The 21,665-nt window shown below is 40.5% G+C and overlaps 1 protein-coding gene across 1 annotated transcript in view; it reads left to right on the top strand.

The window, feature by feature from the left end:
- The window catches only part of LOC127655584 (germ cell-specific gene 1-like protein), a 43,060-nt gene extending 21,612 nt beyond the window's left edge, over positions 1-21,448 (top strand). The window contains exon 6 of the mRNA XM_052143478.1: positions 21,423-21,448. The gene's annotated coding sequence lies outside the window, so the exon portion shown is untranslated. The remainder of the gene's footprint in view (positions 1-21,422) is intronic.
- The last annotated feature ends 217 nt before the right edge of the window (positions 21,449-21,665 follow it).

The following is a 21,665-nucleotide window of genomic DNA, read 5'->3' as shown; positions in this document are numbered from 1 at the left end:
CCTCATGGGATCTCTCCGTGATCTTTACGGACCTTCACAGAACCCCCTTCGAGCCGCTAGAGTCAGTAGAGCTAAGTGCCCTCTCCCAGAAGACGGCCCTCCTGATTGCGCTCACTTCCATCAAGAGGGTTGGAGACCTGCAATCATTCTCTGTCAGTGACACTTACCTGGAGTTCGGTCCAGCAGATTCCTATGTCATCCTAAGACCTCGTCCGGGCTATGTGCCAAAGGTTCCTACAACCCCTTTCAGGGACCAGCTAGTGAACTTGCAAGCTCTGCCCCAGGAGGAGGCAGACCCAGCCTTATTGTTGCTGTGTCCGGTACGTGCTTTGCGTACCTATTTGGACCACACACAGAGCTTTAGAGTCTCTGAGCAGCTCATCGTTTGCTTTGGCGGACAGCGGAAAGAGGATGCTGTCTCCAAACAGAGGCTTGCCCACTGGGTAGTCAACGGCATCGCATTGGCATATCGGACCCAGGCCATGCCCGCCACCTTGCGGGTTCAAGCACACTCTACAAGGATTGTGGCATCCTCGTGGGCACTGGCCAACTCTCTAGCAAACATCTGTAGAGCAGCGGGCTGGGCAACACCCAATACCTTTGAGAGAACTGGCTTGAATCTCCGGGTTGAGTCAGTTTTGACCAGAGTTTTATCAGGTCCGAACATGTAGAACTCGGTAACACGGGACAACTGACCGGGTATACCGTTTGCGCTAGTGCCTTTCCACTCTACTGAGGTGAACGTGTGCGCTGTTACTCCCAGGTGAGTACTAAAACTCCCGCTCCCTGGATGTTCTTCCACTCCAGCTCTCTGGCTCATTAGGCAGGATCTACCACCGCGTCATTTCCATGTGTGGCGATGGGCCCATGTGACATATTTGACACATATTCACCTCCCCAGCCTGGGCAGGATGTGGTCTTCGTGGGGTCTTTTCCCCCTGAAAGAATAGGACTGGAAAAGAATGCCTTCCCCGATGTTATAGCTAGATGGCCCCAGCCGCATCTAACACTCTATGAGGAGAAACATAGTGAGAGACAAGCTCCCATGTCACATTGTTTGTTCCCACCCCCCAAGGGAAAACCTTGGTCAGACGCCGGGAACCTAATAAAAACAATATGACGTCTTAGTGGGGAGTTGGGGAAGGTTACGTGCAGTCTGATGCCCATGCTCCTTTTGCACGCTACAGCTTGCTGTACCAGCGTCGGCAGATCACGTAACACGGTTCAGTGTAGGTGGTGCTCTTCAATGTGGCCCCTTGTGTCACTACAATCGCCACATCGTCGAGTGAGTGACAGAAGGGGAACGTCTTGGTTACTAGTGTAACCCCCATTCCCTGATGGAGGGAACAAGACGTTGTGTCCCCCTTGCCACAACACTGTACCAAGCCGCTGTAAAGGCCGAGCCTTTTTTTCTCGGCTCCTCAGTGCAGAACCTGATGGAACAGATGCACGATCCCCACCTTTTATACCCGTATGTCCGGGGGCGGGACATGCAAATTCTGTTCTCCAATTTTTTATTGGCCTTTTTCATATTCAGAGGTATCCGAGGCTCCCGAAAGAAGCCCCTTGTGTAACTACAATCCACACAATGTCTTGTTCCCTCCATAAGGGAACGGGGGTTACACTAGTTGCCAAGACGTATTTATTTTATTTTATAAGTGAGTAGATTATATATATATATATATATATATATATTTATAGTCTGAATAATATATATATAATATAATTTTTCATTTGTAATTTATTATTTATTAAAACCAGATGCCCTCAAGCACTGACATCATATCCTGTTGGTTACAGTGTCTAAAATATTTTTGCACGTTCATAGCCTAGTGTGACCACATGCATTATCTGTGCTCACTCAATACCATTAAACTGTTGAGTACGAGTAACTGTAATTTGAATTAAACAATCTTGTTACAAAGATTACTGAGGGAAACCCAATTTATGCAACTGTTTATTGGAGTCACCGTCCAACACACACTCATATGGAAATGTCTGCACAGTCTCTTGAAATGATGATGAGATGAATAAGTGAATAAATTAAAGTAACAGAGAACACCAAAATAATTTTTTTACTCACCCTCAAGTTGTTCCAAACCTGCTACCACCACTGGAGTTCGCTAGTTCGAATCCCAGGGTGTGTTGAGTGACTCCAGCCAGGTCTCCTAAGCAACCAAATTGGCCCGATTGCTAGGGAGGGTAGAGTCACATGGGGTAACCTCCTCGTGGTCGCTGTAATGTGTTTCGTTCTTGGTGGTGAACATGGTGAGTTGAGCGTGGATGCTGCGGTGGATGGTGTGAAGCCTCCACACACGCTATGTCTCCGTGGCAACGCACTCAACAAGCCACATGATAATATGTGCGGTTTGGCAGTCTCAGATGTGGAGGCAGTTGGGATTTGTCCTCCACCACCCGGACTGAGGTGAGTCACTACGCGACCATGAGGACTTGAAAGCGCATTGGGAATTGGGCATTTCAAATTGGTTGAATAAGCGGATTTGTGTTAGAGAGTGAATAATGACTCTGGTCTTTTCATCATACAAATGGATCAAATGTCTTCAGAAAACTGGAATATAACAAGTCGCATTGGCTATTTTCATGAAATTTTTTGGGTGCTTTTCTAAGCTGTAGAGTGATTTACTAACAACGGCCACTGTTTTTTGTGTTCCACAAGAAAAAAAATAAAAATTTGAGTTTGGGTATGCCTTTTAAGCATTTGATAAATGAAACCCCACTAAAATAAACCCACAGTAAAAGTAGTCTTCTGAAGCCATACGATCACTTTGTGTGATGAACAAACCGAAATTCTAATTGGTATTCACTCTCAAATCGAATCAAATCATTAATCACTCTAAACTTGAATCAAATAATTGATCACTCTCAAATCTAGACAAATGGTGACTACATCAATAACATAAAAATGTATTGGTTCTTGTCTCATGACGTTCAGCCTCGAGACGTTCAAGACACAATAGCTGTGTTATTGAGGTGTATTTAACAAATTGGGCTCGGTTCTGAGTTGATCAATGATTTGATTTGATTTGTTTTAGAGAGTGAATAATGACTCTGGTCTTTTCATCATACAAATGGATCAAATGTCTTCAGAAAACTGGAATATAACATACAAGTCGCATTGGCTATTTTCATGAAATTTTTTGGGTGCTTTTTTAAGCTGTAGAGTGATTTACTAACAACGGCCACTGTTTTTTGTGTTCCACAAGAAAAAGAAAAAAAAATTGGGTTTGGGTATGCCTTTTAAGCATTTGATCACTGAAAAGGCTAATGTGACAAAATGCTATTAGTCATTATTGGCATTAGATTTTACATTCAGATGAGCAACAATTTGTGGACACCCAAACACCACACCCATATATGCTTGCTGAGCATTGGATTTCAGAACCATTGTAAGCACACAGTTGTATACAATGTCTTTGTATGTCATAGAATAAAGATTTTTAAAGTATGCCCATGCACTTTTCACCATGTACGTAGAGTATTTCTTGAAACTAAGCTATTATCGCATACAATAAAGAGGCACGTAGACAGGATAGAGACTGAAAATGCAAAAGAGCAGGCAAGACCACAAGAGGAAATTTCTTTGAAAAGAAACCCCAAACTTTCTGGCTAGATAACAATACTTCTTTCTTAAAATTCAGCCAGTTCTGAAGCAAAGGCTGCAGTGAGGGAAGGAGCAGAGGAAGGAGGGGGTCTAAGATAAATACAAGGTAATGGGCCATAATGATGTATAATGACAGACATCACTTTCCTTAAGTACACAAAGGGAAACAAACAAATGATAACGAAATAATAACAACAGCTCACCAGCTCTTTGGTTGGTAGGGCAGTCTACAAGTGGCGAAGCACTATGTAATTGCCAGTACAAGAATGTTGTACTGGCATTCAACATGAGAGCTTGACAGAAAACAGGTCCAGAGAAAGAGTTTGCACTGACGAATTTTAGGAAAAACATTTTCAAGTTGAATCTGTTTTGTTCGCGAAGGGTATATTTTTTCTTCCTGTTTTGGAAAACAAGCGTATTGGTCTGATTCTTTACAAGCAGAAAAAAGGTGAGAAATGTATACATCATTAGATTTTGTCACATCTATCAAATACTTCTTATTTAAATTGTAAGGTCATTTTGATGACACTTGATGATCACATTAAGGAAAAAGTATCCAACATACTAATATTTAAAAGTAAATATAATATTTATTATTATTTAAGCTAATATATAATTATTTAAATACTGTAAGTAATATATAATATTAATTCTACCATACAAAATGACCTCATCATAGGTTTTATTTTTTCTTACAAAATGTTTTCCTAAATTGATGTTGTCCTTTTTTTTCAACATGGATATTGGTTTGGTTAATGGTAGACTGTCTGTAATCTTTAACTTAATTTGATCACATTGGTTGTTTCGATCAGAGTTAAAAAGATAAGCGGATTTGGAGTAAAAATGCCTGAAATTCAAAATGTGTGGGCAAAAAATGCACCCGTAATGAATTCTTCTGTTTGTTTGTTTTTTGTAACGTCTGTTATAGTTCTTAATAGTTCTTAATTTCTATTATAGTCCTTGCTATACAAATTATATCATAAATATGAGTTGATGTTGATTTAATTCTTAAAAGGTAAAAAATTCTCAATCTTGATAATTTTTATTAATGAAACAATAAAATTGACATATTTGACACTATCGGATGAGACAAAGTTTATGTTTTAAATGATTAGTTCCCTCAAATAAGGGAAAATCAAGCAAATTTAAAATTCTGAAACTTTGAAACTTGTTTCATTGCATTTTATGTTGATTTATTCTGTTTTTTGTATAATTGACAGGAGTATAGAAATAGATAAAACAACCCAATGAGAAGAGACAACAAATAAACAGGTAAACAACAATTCCATCAAGGCAGGCTTAAAAGAAGGACCACAAACTGGGAGGACAATTAAGATAATATGCGAAAAGTTTTGATGTTAAAATCATGAATTTTCAAAGAGTTTATGAAAGCTTTAATTCAACATACTGATATTGCCCAAATCTTTAAGATAGGTAGACAACTTTGAAGAGATTTTCTGAACATCTTATACAACTTTATAACATTCTTTTGGACATTCCTGCTGCGGAACATATTAATGATGGCAACAACCGTGGATCCTTCAGCCAATTCAAACCCGACTCAAACTGTGACTTATGATCCAAAGTCTGAAACTGTCAAATTACCAAATGGGTTGGTTTCTGTGGCAGGTGTCACTGTGGTGACTGGAGGAGCAGAGTTGTCCTGTGGTTCCTGTATGTTGGCCTTTGGGGTTTGGGGCACTCTGGTTGGTTTGAGTGTTGTGTCAGTGGGGCTTTGGGACCATTCAGTGTATAGGAACAGTGGTCTTTCACACCTTCTGGTTCTTGGCTTGGTACTGCTGCTTATCAGTTTAGGAATGATAGGTGTGACATTTGGCCTTCGTTTCTTGATGAAAAAGAGAAGAATGATGGCCATAAGTGACAGGCAAGAAGGGAATTTAGTTTTGGTTAATGATTATGCAGAAGTTGTCTTAAAAAGATTCACTGTATAAAAGAGCTTTAAAGTGAAAGAACATGAAGAGATTTTAACTTCATATCATTCAGTTCTCTTTGAATGTGCCACATCCCCTGCTACTCCATATCTTTCTTCCTCTCCATCACTCCATCACTCATTGCTTAATCATAAAGGAATGTCACAGGAAATTCATTGGGTGCACTGCTAGAGGAAACACTTAGCCATTTCCTGTGTCATGAAAGAATAAACAAGAAACATGCGTATTCATTGATTTTACAGCCACAATTTTTATTATGAAGTCCTGTTGATCAGAATAGTTTATTTACTAAGCTTCAACAAGCAAGTTTTTCCTTAAGAATGTCTGTTCATTTAGGACTTAAAAACACTTATATTTCAAATCAAAGCTTGATGAATTTATATATATATATATATATATATATATATATATTTAGCTTGATCCAAAGCCCCTGAATGATTTTAAAGAAATATTTTCTTTAAGATATATATATTATCATATATAAATATATTACATTACTTTCTGATATATAATATCATATTGTAAACTCATATTTCTGACTACACGTGTTTTTCTTTGTGTATTTCTTCCAATGTTTTTCTGAAGGTTATGACCAATGCAATATACCATAATGAGTTGATATGTCTGACAACAGTGGGTTTTCTAAATGCTTGACCATAACCAAAAGAGGCAATATGTAGTTATATTCATTTTTTATTATTAATTCAGCACAGTTGTTAAGTGTCAAGGGCAACAGGTTGCCACTGCTATGCAATAATACTGTCATTGTACTGCACTGGTAGAAGTTTCTTTTTTATTTAGTATTGCTGTCATCACTACTTTGTAATTGTACTGAATATCATGTATTAGCCATGTGCTATTTTGAGTTAGTTAATTGTGACACTGGAGGAGTATAGCAGACTTCAAAGAAACATTATATTGTTTATGTTATATCATTAGAGATGTAAACCTTCCATTGTGTAATGTTAATGCAAAATGTTCACTTCTGTGTAAATTGTGCCTCTATCTGCTGTTCAGTGTTATGTACTTGCTAAATGTTGTTTTGCCACCATTTGTCATGAAAATGTATATTTATTTGAATTAATAAAAATGTTATTCAATCATTATTCGTCTTTTATCATGATGATGATGATGATGAGAAAAATGATTATTATTAGTAGTGATATATTAATATATATACTTATTACTGATGAAAATATTGGTCTTATCAGTAGTAATTTAGGCTATTGACTAGTACTACCTGTACTACTGTATATATATATATATATATATATATATATATATATATATATATATATATATATATATAAAAATAAAAGTTAAAGAAATTAATAGGTGCAATCAATCACATATCAGGAATGCCTGTCAGGGGCATATTACAAATTAATAACAAAAGTGAAGAACTACATTAAAGAACGTGATTCATAAATGCAAATATAAATGCTAAAACGTCATTCACTGCCATTAGCTTACTAGTGTTACTAAACCAAAACCAATGTAGTTGACAAAACATTTATTTGCCATCTATTTCAAAATCTTATTGGGATTTTGAGACTTGCATTTAGTGTTTTTTCAGGTGTATCAATACCATAAAATTACTGCATGTCTGCACCCATAAACCAAAGGCCACTTCACTGTAAGGTTGTTAACAGTGTAAACACATTGCTGCATTAAAATGCCTATCTAGTGCTTTATGATTTGAGACTAAATCTAAGAAGCCACAAGGAAATCAGTTACTCTGCAATCAGAACTGCAACCATGGACAGAACTGTGTCCAGCCTTACCATAATCCTGCTTACAGTTATTGATTTATCTCTTCTGAAACTGGCTTCAAGTATAACATTTTTGAACGTATGACAACGGGTTGTTCACACATACGCCTTTATATGTCATACTATGTAGTTACTAAAGTCTTGTTAATATGTTTAGGAAAAATGTCTATTGTAAAACATATTAAAAGATGGCATCAACTACTCCTTTTTAAAGTGTTTTTTTTTTTTTTTTTTTTACACATTTCTATGAGGGACAATAATGGCACCTGTTTTGTAAAGAAAAGGACTACAAAAATAGCCTACTGGCAGTGATAGTCACCCAGCTTTTTTTTTCCTTTCTTTTTTAGTAGGCCATCGCCTGAATGTATTTGAAATAATGAGACACAAGAGACAAAAGTTTGTCTGTAATTACTACTGATGCATATTATTATTGTAAAACTTACTGTATTGGGTTTGTGCAAAGGGCATAATTGATCAAATTATGATTGAATGGCTTGAGGAGAGGTGTGCTATTACTTTTGTAAGTGTAGCAGAGTTGGGGGTAGAGGTTAAAGGATAGAACCATAGCACCAGCAGAGGGAGGAGAATGCCGCTGATGCTAATATTTTAGGGAAAACCTATAAAAAAAGATGACTATGCCACTCTGTAATTATCACAGGTTCGTGGTTCAACAACAATAGCCTACTGGCAGTGATAGTCACCCAGCTTTTTTTTCCTTTCTTTTTTAGTAGGCCATCGCCTGAATGTATTTGTTATCTGTACCACATTGACTGAAGAAAAGAATAAACTACTATAAGAAAGATTTTTAGGTCACTTTTTAACAGCAGTTTTGCACTCGAATAGGACAATGCGTTCAAGTTTTTTATTTGTATTTATTGGGACAATAAGTGCAGCTATGTGTTTATTGTAGTAAATTCAAAAACTGTTTGATTTTGTCATTGGACATTTAAAAGGTATTAAGAGTTCACAACAAACTGTAATACACAAAGAAGGTTTCTATACCATACACATTAATTTAAGACTGATGAAAATTCTAGTGTCTCCTCAGGATTCAGCTGGGCTGAAAACAAATTAAAGCCAGGGCCTGGATATGGACACACAGGAGGACAAGTGCAATTAATCACCTCCTTTACTCCTTCCAGACAACTATTTCAGACCATAATCTAGAGCTTCGGGGACTTCAACATTATAATAACCTCCCATTCAAGCCCTGATGTGGTGGACCCAGCATACATGATCAGAGTGACTTTGAATAAGACATTAAGGAGTTTAAGGCTGGCTGAATCTGGAGAATACACTGTGACTTTGACACCAGTAGATGGCACACAAACACTGCAGGGAAGGACTGAACTGGAAGTGTTTGGTGGGGAATATGTTTCATTTGAGTCTTTTTCCCATTAAAGGAACGTTCTGGGACAGCATTTGTGGCATAATTCTGATAACCACAAAAATTATTACTTTTCTTTAAAATAACAAAAAATATAAATCAAGGTTCCAGTGGAAGTGAATGGGGCCAATTTTTTAACATTAAAATAATCACTTTTTCAAGAGTATAACCACATGAAATAAAGGATATGCGTGTAAACATGATTTTAGTGTGATAAAATTATGTGTAAAGATATAGCCAATTTTACAACTTCGTTAACATGAAGATGTAATGTCAACAAACCCTAAAACGACTGTAAAAATGACAATTTAAACAACTTTACCTCTCAAATAATACATGAGTTTTAACAGCCGAATTAAGATAAGTGATTTTATAACATTAAAAGCTTCACATTTCTGTGTTTAAAACCTCCAAAAATTGGCCATGTTCACTTGTATTGTCCCCATTCACTTCCATTGCAAGGACCACACGGTAACCTCGATTTTTGCTTTTTTAAAGGAGTAATGAGTCGAAATTCATTTTTGTGATAGTCAACATTATGCCACAAATGCTGTCAGTGTATCTTAACTTGTATTGATACCAGAATATTCCTTTAAGATATTTTATACTTGGAATCAGTCCATTAAATTAAACTGAGCAATTGACCAAAAATAAATTATCTGTCATGAAGCCTGTCTGTCAACGTGTCTGCCTGGAGAATTAATCAAATACCTGTTTCACACATTCACAAAGGTTGTTTAAATTCTTTGAAATAATGAGACACAAGAGACAAAAGTTTGTCTGTAATTACTACTGATGCATATTATTATTGTTAAAACTTACTGTATTGGGTTTGTGCAAAGGGCATAAATGATGAAATTATGATTGAATGGCTTGAGGAGAGGTGTGCTATTACTTTTGTAAGTGTAGCAGAGTTGGGGGTAGAGGGTAAAGGATAGAACCATAGCACCAGCAGAGGGAGGAGAATGCCGCTGATGCTAATATTTTAGGGAAAACCTATAAAAAAAGCTGACTATGCCACTCTGTAATTATCACATGTTCGTGGTTCCAAAACAAAAGGGTAAGAGACGTGGGAACCAAAGTACAAAAATTATGAATTATTTTATGATACATGTATCAGAAGGGCACTGGAACATCAATAATTAAAAAATTTAGTAAAATAATGAGCACAGGCAATCTGCTGCGTGGTTCGCGATAGGCTCCGCCCGCTCCCCCAGAGACTATTGTGCCAGCAGCTCCACCCGCTCCCCCAGAGACTATTCCGCCAGCGGCTCCGCTCACTCCCCCAGAGACTATTTCGCCAGCGGCTCCTCCCGCTCCCCCAGAGACTATTATGCAAGTGGCTAGTGCTCTGCCCGCTTCCCCAGAGACTCCTACTTCTGCGGTTCCATCCGCTTTACCAGTGCCTCCTGACACTCTCTCGGCCCTACGGCCGCCTCCCAGGCCTCCTGATCCTGCTTCAGCCTTGTGACCACCTCCTAGGCCTTCTGATCCTGCCTCGGCCCTATGGCCACCTCCCAGGCCTCCTGACCCAGTCTCAGCACTGCGACAGCCTCCTAGGCCGCCTGACCGATTCACTGTTCTATGGCCACCCTCCAGGCCTCCTGGCCCTGTCTCGGCACTGTGGCTGCCTCCCAGACCTCCTGACCCGGTCCCCACCTTGAGGTGGTCTACAGATCTGCTCTGGTCTCCTGGCCGTCTGCTTGATCTGCTCTGTTCCCCTTGGTCTCCTGGTCGTCCCCCGGATTTGCTCTGGTCTCCTGGTCGTCCACCTGATCTGCTCTGGTCTCCTGGCCATCAGCCTGATCTGCTCCGGTCCCCTTGGTCTCCTGGCAATGCGCCTGATCTGCTCTGGTCCCCTTGGTCTCCTGGAAGTCCCCCGGATCTGCTCTGGTCTCCTTGGTCTCCTGGTCATCCGCCTGATCTGCTCTGGTCTCCTTGGTCTCCTGGCCATCCGCCTGATCTGCTCTGGTCCCCTTGGTCTCCTGGCCGTCTGCCTGATCTGCTCTGGTCCCCTTGGTCTCCTGGCCGTCCACCTGGTCTGCTCGGGTCCCCTTGATCTCCTGGCCATCCGCCGGATTTGCTCTGGTCCCCTTGGTCTCCTGGCCCTCCACCGTATCTGCCCTGGTCCCCTTGGATTCCTGGCCCTCCACCAGATCTGCTCTGGTCTCCTTGGACCTCACTCCCTCTGCCTTCACCTCAGTCTCAAACCTCCCTATTTTGCTATCTTCCTCTCCTTGCCCCTTGTGCCCCCTTGATCTGCCCGTTTGCCCCTTGTGCCCCCCTGAACCACCTGTTTTCCCCTACACTACATGGACATTTTTCTTTTTATCTTTTCTTTTTGTGGAGCATCTGAAATCCGCTCCTTAAAGGGGGGGCGCTGTCATATTCCCTGTTGTTTTGTCTTGACTTTTATGTTGAAATTCTTGTTTGGTTCCTGTTTCCTGTTAGTTTTGTAGTCTTTTGTAATTTCATTTTATGATTGTTTTTCTCTTTGATTATTTCATCAGGTGTCCCTCATTCCCCTGTTTGCCCCTGTGTATTTAAGCCCTGGGTTTCCCTGTTTTCTTTGTCAGTATTTGCATGTATTGTCTATGCTCTGTGCTTGGTTCCTTGTGTTTTTCTTACCTCACAAACGCACGCTGATAGGCTATCAAAACCCACCTAATACTGAGGGGTGTGATACATTAAAACTATTTATTTACACTGCAAATGCAGGTCGCATTAAAGTTAAAATATATTATATTATATAAAAGGTAAAGTCATCATTATACACAAAATATCTGAAATGAAAACCAGGGGAATGATTAAAGACAGTCTATCTCACTACAGAAGCAATGAGACTTTCGCCCTAGTAACCTCCCAAAACATCTTAGCAACCACATAACAATGCCCTGGCAGTGAAATTGTCCAACATTTTTACCACTATCAAAAGCTGTTGGTGAAATGCTGCTATTGGTTTTATTACAAACAAATTTAATATTCATTAACCTCACATTCTGTTTTATTTGCCTTAATCCCTTAGATCCAGTGTCTGCTGTAACTATCATAGGCTCAAATGACACCCTTGTTGAGGGTAAAACCTTTGCTAACCACACCTGTACAGGAAAGGGCATCATCAACACTACTGAGTGGTTGAGGGATGATCAACCTTTGTCAGAAAGCAACTGAATCATCTTTTCATCTGACAACAGATCAGTGTTGATCAATCCAGTGAGAAGATCAGACAGCGGAGAATACCAATGTACCCTAAGAAACCCTATCAGCTCTGGAAGGGCTAGTTGCAACATCACTGTCCATTGTGAGATTATGCAACAGTCTTTTGGCCAACAGAGCATACAACTGTTGCATACTAGTGTAGGATAGTTCACCTAAAAATGAAAATTCTCTCATCATATTCTCACCCTCATGCAATCTAAGGGGCGTATGACTTTCTTCTGCTGAACACAAAGATTTTTAGAACAATATTTTAGCTTTGAAGGTCCTCACAATGTAAGTAAATGGTGGTCAGGCCTTCGGAGCTCCAACAAAACAGATAAAGTCAGCATAAACATATACCATCACACTCCAGTGGTTTAATCAACATGTTCTGAAGCGATCCAGTTGGTTTTGGATGAGAACAGACCAAAATGCAACTACTTTTTCACTTTTGGTCTTAGCAGCAGTCTCCTTGGCAATCATGATTTTAACGCTTTCCCGGTCCGACGTGCCGAACTCGACCCACGGTGTGTTTCAGAGGTTTATGTTTTTGAAAGATAAAACTCCAAAAAAAAAAAAAAGTAAACATAATACATATATTTGGAAAGCTGAGATACTCGTGATTCGAACGATGTAAACCTTTTTAAGATACAATCACAACAGCAGGTACAATCTATATCTTTGTCAGACCACCAACATATAAACAACCAAAAACAAAATTTAGGCAACTCACCTATGAAGCCTCATAGTAGTCCACTGAGCCATAACTTCCCGACAAAAACGGTGTTGTTTCATTGTCAAATGTCCAAACGATCAAATCAAGTAAAATGTTTAGTCCAAATCACATTATTACATCAATAAATATCCACAGACTCTTGTTGCATCATTTCAAAGCACCTGGCAGCTGTGCCTAATCTTTCACATATTATCGGTAATAACTTCAGTTCAGATGTAAACATTTCCTATATCCGGTATCAAAATGGAAGCACGCACTCTGACCTTTCGATTGACACCTCATTTGACCCAATAGGAGCTTCCATGTCCTATCCAAAGCCTTCAATACCCAACCACAGTCTGTGTCGAATGTAAGGGCATACCCACTTTCCTTTGTTTACTGATCAAACCAATTACATCGAAGAGTGGAAATGACTGACGCATCGTATAGCCAATGAAATTCTGAAAACAGTGATATGCGGCTTTAGTGTAACCATTAGAGCACGGTTCTCTTATGCGTGTGCGTAAGCAGCCTCGAAGTTTACCGACAGTTTTAGCCTCGCGCATAAAGCCATTGGAGAACTGTTTTGGAACTGTTTACACATTTGGCGATTTAAATATGGTGAAACGGACGCGAAAAACAGGATTTTCACCCCAGGATGTGATATAAGAAGGCATTCATTGTCAAAATTCTGAGTTTGGAGATGAAATTTCTGAAAACAATACGGATGATTTGGAGGCAGAGGAAATATGGAGAGATGAGACATGGCTCTGGACAAGTACGTGTTTTCTTGTGTTTTATAACATATATTACTGTATATTCCGCATAAATAAGCTTAAGTTTGAATAATGAACACATTTTGTAATTACCCTTTGTCGTGTGTTTCCTCAGTGAGTGTTTGAACCGTCTGTGCGTGTTTTTTGTATTTGTATGTGCGTGTGTGAGGTTTTAGTTCATTGTTTGTTTCAGATCTATTGACATGCTATATAGATGTTTTGTATATTTACTGTATATATATATATATATATATATATATAAGTTGAAAATAAGAATATATGTTGTGTTTGAGAGTCTGTTTGTTACAATGCGGGGAGGTGGGGGAGGTGTAGGCCCATCTCTTTGTTCCATAGTACATTGGCAAAGTATACAGTATTTACAGTAAATATACATACAATAATGCATATTTACACACTCGAAAAGAAAAACTATATATATATATATATATATATATATATATATATATATATATATATATATAATACAGAAAAGATGGAAAAGTTGTGTCTAGCTTTGTAAATTACATTTATTTATTCTCCCCCACTCAGCAAGCGGCCACATAAAGTGGAGCAGCAGGACAGCACCTCATCAAGAGAGGAGGGCTTTCAGAGAGACCCTTGCTGAGGAGCTGGCAGAGTTGGGGTCTCACTCCACAGCCAGACCCGTATCTCCTGCTCCACGTAAGAGCAGATCACAGGCCGTTGCACATCACCAAATCTTGCACCGCTGGTCGTCTGAAGTGCAGGCAGTGTCATGCAAAGACACCAGTGAAGTACTCTTCCTGTGTTCTGCCTTTGTGCTTTGTACCCAAATGTGACTGCTACAATGACTGGCATGTTGCTAGAAACATGTACAATTTTATAATGGTTTGTAAATACTTTGTGTAAAAATTCATGTAAATAGTTTGTTGTGTATTTTTTATATAAACAAATTGTCCACCATAGCACTAGTTTTGACTCTTTTATATGCACAACATTTAGTTTCAAGAAGGGAAAAGGCACTCTAATGTGTTTATGCATCAGTTACTCTGTGTCAGCAAAACTAATAGTGGATCTGGATATGGAATATGATAGCTCTAAGTGTCATCTTTCATTAGAGCCCAAAATTATGACTGTACGTTGAAGCGTTCAAAAGTAGGAGCCTTTTTGTCCTAGGTTACCAAAGGGTCCTTTTGGAGTATCCAAAAGGCACTTTTGTAAAACGCCTGGGTGTACCCTTAGAAAAACATGTGTAAAATATTCATTTTTTATGGTATTGTTCTAAAATTTGAACTTGGACTAGGTAAGGCTTCATGCTGTGATCCCATTGTGTTCTCAAGCTAATAGCTACAAGTTATAGTCATCTGCAGGCATCTGTATGCAAAACAAATTTCAGGCGGAAAAAAAAAACTTCTATTTCATTGTGTTCAAACTTCTATTACTCAGAATCAGTAGCACATACAGTAATTCTGACTGCTGGGGAAAAAACTTCAGAGTGTCCCCTTTTAAATGTGACCAAAACCATGCATGTACTCCAAACGGTTCAAGAACAGCTTTAAATTTACTTTGGGTATGCCTTGATTAGGCGTTTTAGGCTAATTTTACAGGATTGGGAAGAGGTTTTAAGCTCAATTACACATCCTATAGCGCCATTGTGACGAGGAGCAGGGCAGGGCTGGGCCATGAGGACAGATGCCCGGCCCTGAATCTGGCTAATCAGCCGGGAAGGGGATAAAGACAAGTCAGAGGTGCATGTTAGAGAGAGAGAGAGACGCATGTGGCTGCGGTGTATGTGTTTATGTTTGTTTAAGTTATTTTATGTCATTAAAGTTATGTTGACTGTTCAACCGGTTCCTGCCTCCTCCTTGCCCACCTGAACCCGTTACAGCCATCTAGCGCTCTGCGCATGCGTCAAGTACTAGGAAGTATAATCAAGCTTGATACTGTGATCGTGCCTAGAGACTGCAATGACAAGATGTACTATGAAAAAGGAGTTATATTTTGGTCTGTTCTTACCCAAAACCAACTGGACTGCTTCAGAAGACATTGATAAAACCACTGTCTATACCACAGAATATCTCAGCTCTGTGGGTCCATACCATGCAAGTGAATAGTGACCATGCCTTTCAAGCACCTAAAGTCACATAAAGGTCAAGTCATTTTCATGAAAACAGCGTAAACTATTAAATATTGATCTGTTTCTCATGCACACCTATTATATTGCTTATGAAAACATGTATTTAACCACTGGAGTTGTATGGATTACTTTTATGCTGACTTTATCTCCTTTTTTGGATCTTCAAAGGTCTGATCATCATTCACTTGTATTGTATAGACCTACAGAGCTAAGATAAATGTAATTTTACAAGGATCACCTTTAATGCGAGTGGAAGTGGATTGATGGAAGTGGATTGTGGATTCTGATGTCACTGGACTTCCTGTTGCTGATGGCACGCTGCACGAGTGTTTGTGTTTGTAGCCTGCTTAGCATTGCTTATTCTTATTCTCATACGTCTATCGTATTATCCTTTGTCATTTTACGGCATTTCAGGTTTTTCTGCTTTTCTGCTGTCTTCTACTGTGTATTTTACCAGTTGCTGCTGGCGCCTAGCTTTTTTAGCATCGCTTATATATCTGTTTCAGCATTTAATCCTTAACATCTGCCATTTTTCAGCGCGCATCAGGTTTCCCCCCACATTATTCTCTTATCGCTATTCAACTGCGTGCATTTTCCACACGCATTCGCTTTCTATTTTTTTTGCTGTTAAACTGTGTGCATTTTACAGCACGCACCCCTTTTTCTCCTCTGTGTTAAACGGATTATTGCATCGATCTCAAAGCATAAAAAAAAGAACAACCTCAACAACAAACAATTGCGTGAGGGATTCACATCCATCTCAAACACTCACCGCTCAGGAACAACCAACAAAAACAAACAACTGCAGAAATCATGGCATATGCTCATGTTATTTCTTCCTGCATTGCATGTCACATGTTTACAATAGCCTCAACAGTGAGGGATTCACAAGTGATAAATGTAAGGAATTAGTCGGATGTGGGCAGTACAGAGAGCAACATGAACACTTTACGTTTGGGTGAAGTCTCGGTGGCATACTCGCTCAGCAAAGCGACACCACACTCTCGTTCCTGTTTGGGATTCCAATCGATTCTCCCCACTCAGTGATGCACCCACTTAGAATCATGTTGAAAGACCCCTTGCTATTCTATTGTAAGGAACGTGAAAATAGAGATTCCAGCCACTATTGTTAAATGCATTTCTTGTGCCAGAGCATCTGACATCAAATGCTTTTTGGACTCAAGATGGCGCCGAGTATGGCTGCTGCGTTGCGAGCTCCGTTACAACACTGCGGTTTATTGTTTGTTTTGTTTACAGTTCTTTGTTTTTTTGTCTTGGATGTTGTCTGCCTTATTGTTTACGACAGACAAACGCTTTTGGACATTAGTTCTACAATCACACATCGAAAACCGGACTTCAAATTCCTTAATGCCGACCCGCTGTTTACAAACACGCCGGGCGGAGCCCTTTGTCTGTGCTGCTCGGCCGCGGAAACGCAGAAGGAAAAGAGGAAAGCGAGCCGGCGTTCTCATCAGAGTAAGACGTCGTGCAAATCGACCCCCGCTACCCAGTATACTACTGGCAAATGTTCAGTCTCTGGACAACAAACTCTGCGAGCTGAGAGCGCGGATCTCTTTCCAACGAGAGGCGAGGGACTGCTGCGTTATGTGCCTTACAGAAACCTGGCTGTCTACGGAGATTCCAGACTCGGCCATCGAAATCACGGGCTTTTCCGTGCACCGAGCGGACAGAGCGAAAGACCTCTCTGGTAAAAGCAGAGGTGGTGGTGTATGTTTTATGATCAACAAATCATGGTGTGATCAGAGGAACGTACATTTCATCAAGTCTTTTGCTCTCCTGATCTGGAATATCTCATGCTTCTGTGTCGACCATTCTGGCTGCCGAGGGAATTCACAGCGGTTATCATCACAGCTGTGTACATCCCCCATAAGCCGACACAGACCGGGCACTCAGGGAACTGTATGGGTGTATAAGTGAGCAGGAAACACGCACCCTGAGGCTGCGTTCATTGTTGCCGGGGACTTTAACAAAGCCAACTTCAAAGCAATCGCCCCAAAATACCACCAACACATAAAGTTCAACACACGAGGGGACCGGGTTTTGGATCATTGTTACTCTCCCTTCCGGGAAGGCTACAAATCCCTCCCCGCCCCCATTTGGCAAATCGGACCATTCTTCCGTTCTGCTTCTGCCCGCTTACAGGCAGAAACTGAAACAGGAAGCACCCACCCTCAGAACGATCCAGTGCTGGTCGGACCAATCAGACTCTGCGCTACAAGACTGTTTTGATCACGCGGACTGGGAGATGTTCGGTCCGCCTCTGATGACGACATCGAGGTTTACGCTGACAGCGTAACGTGTTTCATCAGGAAGTGCGTAGAGGACGTTGTTCCGACCAAAACTATACGGATATACCCCAACCAGAAACCATGGGTTAACGGCGATGTTCGGCGGCACTCACTGCGCGGACCTCCGCTTTAATTCTCCTAACACGGAGGAGCGTAAACAAGCCAGTTATGCCCTCCGTAACACTATCAGTGCAGCTAAGCGCCAGTACAGGCACAAGCTTGAAGGCCAGTTCAACACCACTGACTCTAGAAGTATGTGGCAGGGAATTAACACAATCACGGACTACAAGCGGAATAAAGTCTCCGCCATGAACACCGCTGCATCTCTCCGGACGAACTTAATACATTTTATGCTCGTTTTGAGGACAGTAACACCGCCCTCGCGGAGAGAGCACTCGCTGCTGACGCTACAGAGGTTGATTCACTCTCCGTCTCTGTTGTGGATGTAACCCGATCATTCCGGCGGGTGAACATCCGTAAAGCCGCGGGTCCAGACGGCATTCCGGGCCGCGTCATCAGAGCGTCGCGCGAATCAACTGGCTGGTGTTTTTACGGACATTTTCAATCTGTCCCTCTCCTGTCTGTAGTCCCCACATGCTTCAAAACATCAACCATTGTGCCTGTACCGAAGCAAGCTATAATCACATGCTTAAATGACTGGCGTCCTGTTGCTCTGACCCCCATCATCAGCAAATGCTTCGAGAGGTTAATCAGAGATCACATCTGCTCTGTTCTGCCCCCTCTTTGGACCCATTGCAGTTTGCCTACGCAACAACCGCTCCACTGATGATGCCATTGCATCTACAATACACACTGCTCTCTCCCACCTGGAAAAAAGGAACACATATGTGAGAATGCTGTTTGTAGACTACAGCTCAGCATTCAACACCATAGTGCCCTCCAAGCTTGATGAGAAACTCCGGGCTCTGGGCTTAAACAGCTGGCTGTGCAGCTGGATCCTGGATTTCCTGTCAGGCAGACGTCAGGTGGTTAGAATGGGCAGCAACACCTCCTCATCACTGACCCTCAACACTGGAGCCCGCAGGGCTGTGTTCTCAGCCCACTCCTGTATTCCCTGTACACACATGACTGTGTGGCAACACATAGCTCCAATGCCATCATTAAGTTTGCTGGCGATACTGACGGTGGTAGGTCTGATCACTGACAATGATGAAAGAGCCTACAGAGAGGAGGTGCACACTCTGACACGCTGGTGTCAGGAGCACAACCTCTCCCTCAACGTCAGTAAAACCAAGGAGCTTGTTGTGGACTTCAGGAAGAAAGACGGAGAACACAGCCCCATCACCATCAATGGAGCACCGGTGGAGAGAGTCAGCAGCTTCAAGTTCCTCGGTGTCCACATTACTGAGGAACTCACATGGTCCGTCCACACTGAGGCCGTTGTGAAGAAGGCTCACCAGCGCCTCTTCTTCCTGAGACGGCTGAGGAAGTTTGGAATGAACCACCACATCCTCACACGGTTCTACACCAGCACTGTAGAGAGCATCCTGACTGGCTGCATCACCGCCTGAGTACGGCAATAGCACCGCGTACAACTGCAAAGCCCTGCAAAGGGTGGTGCGAACTGCCAGGAACATCATCGGAGGTGAGCTTCCCTCCCTCCAGGACATATACACCAGGCGGTGTGTAGAAAAACTCGGAGGATCATCAGAGACTCCAGTCACCCAAGTCATGGGCTGTTCTCACTGCTACCATCAGGCAGGCGGTATCGCAGCATCAGGACCCGCACCAGCCGACTACATGATAGCTTTTTCCCCAAGCAATCAGACTGTTGAACTCTTGATCTATCAGGATCAATAATTAGCACTGCACTTTATTAATCTATAATCTCACACTGGACTGTCAACATATTCTCCTCAATACAACTGCTATATATATATATATACACATATATATTTCATATACTCCCACTTATTGTATTGTATTGTATATTCTGTTCTATATTCTGCATTGTATATAATTATTGTGTTGTGTAAGTATGTGTACATCTGATTTGTAAATTGTTTTGTGTAAGTATGTGTACATTTGATATGTAAATTGTTTTGTGTAAGTATGTTGTTTATTGTAATTGGTATATGTCTCGTCACTGTCATGACTGCTATGTTGCTCGGAACTGCACACAAGAATTTCACCTACTGTTGCACTTGTGTACATGGTAGTGTGACAATAAAGTGATTTGATTTGATTTGATTTGAAATCATATTTACAAGTGCTGGCTAATGCTAAACGTAGATTTTCTAAAATTGTTATTCATGTCGGCACAAATGATGTCCAGCTTCACCAGTCAGAGATCACTAAATATAATATTAAAAAGGTGTGTGAATTTGCAAAAACAATGTCAGACACTGTAATATGCTCTGGTCCCCTTCCTGCTCATCGTGGTGACGAGGTTTATAGTAGATTAGTGTCAATGAACGGCTGCATGGTGGTGTCTGGAGAATAGAATAGGATTTATAGATTGGAAGAGTTTTTGTAGACTAGTATAGTGTTTTGAATTTTGTGATCGTTCCAGCAAACTTTGTCATCCTGCTTGAATTTATTTCTATTGTATTTTTTTTGTTTCTTTGCACATATGCTGTTCATATTCTGTATAGAATATGGGAAAAATGTTTGTTTTTTGTTTTAAAATAGTGTATTGAGTTTTATGGCTGAGTGACGTCATTTCCACTTGCTGAGTCGTCCAATCGCGTCTCGCTCAAAGCTTAGAACAGCTTTGGATTTGAGCGAGACAAAGAGAGTAAATGAGCTCTGAAGTAAAGTGTTGATATATAATAGATTAAGTCAAGATTTTGATCAATATCAGTGGATGACATGTTTTAATGCTGAGTTGAGTCACTTAATGTGCTTGAATGTCGTTATTTTTATGTATATTCCAAGTTTTGTGTTAATAAGCTCTTATTGCGTTTTCAAATTGCGCCTAGCGCCATTTTGAACGGAGGGTTTCTACAGTTGTATAATTCTTAAATATAGTTAAAGAGGGTGGATTATGTTTCTAGAATATCTTGCAGTTAACCTTGTCAATGTATATCGTCTTTATCCATCGAAAAATGTGTATTTGTAGTTAAGTGTGTACTTGAAATAGTGATGGCAGATGCAGTTCACGGTGTTAATGGGGGCAGGGGTTAATTTTTTATCTTTTCGCACTTCTCACAGAGACTACAGAACTGAGAGTATGAGAGTGTGATGTGTTAATTCCTGTCCTGTCTTTAATAAACTGCAGGTATGTCATATTGTAACGAACATTATTACCACTATACGATCGGATGTCATTGAGATGTTAGATTGAGACCTATTTTCATGTATTTTCAGAGTATTGAGTAATATATATATATATATATATATATATACATAAGAGTATTTTATTATATATGCATTTATTGTTACATTTATTATATATATTTACCTGATTGAGTGTGTTTAAGATGTGTTGTATGTAATTTGTGATGCATGTTGTGAAAAGAAATGAAAGAAAAGAGACATTGTAAAAGAGATATTGTAAAAGAATGTTTATTAGTAAATGTTATGGAGAACAGCTTTGGATTTGAGCGAGACAGAGACTACAGAACTGAGAGTATGAGAGTGTGATGTGTTAATTCCTGTCCTGTCTTTAATAAACTGCAGACGTAATCCCTCTGAAGAGCCTGGTGTCGATGGTTCATTTGTGGTGCTGAGTGAAGACCGCTACAAATTTGGTGCCGTGACCCGGATTTAAAGAGATCAGCCATCGCAGATCGCCGGGAGAAACTTCCGCTGACATCACCTTTACGAAGAACCTTGGGGAGCAGATAAGCAGTTAA

Source organism: Xyrauchen texanus, chromosome 15 (assembly GCF_025860055.1).
Source record: "Xyrauchen texanus isolate HMW12.3.18 chromosome 15, RBS_HiC_50CHRs, whole genome shotgun sequence".
NCBI lineage: Eukaryota > Metazoa > Chordata > Actinopteri > Cypriniformes > Catostomidae > Xyrauchen > Xyrauchen texanus.
This window is presented reverse-complemented; position numbering and strand designations above follow the sequence as displayed.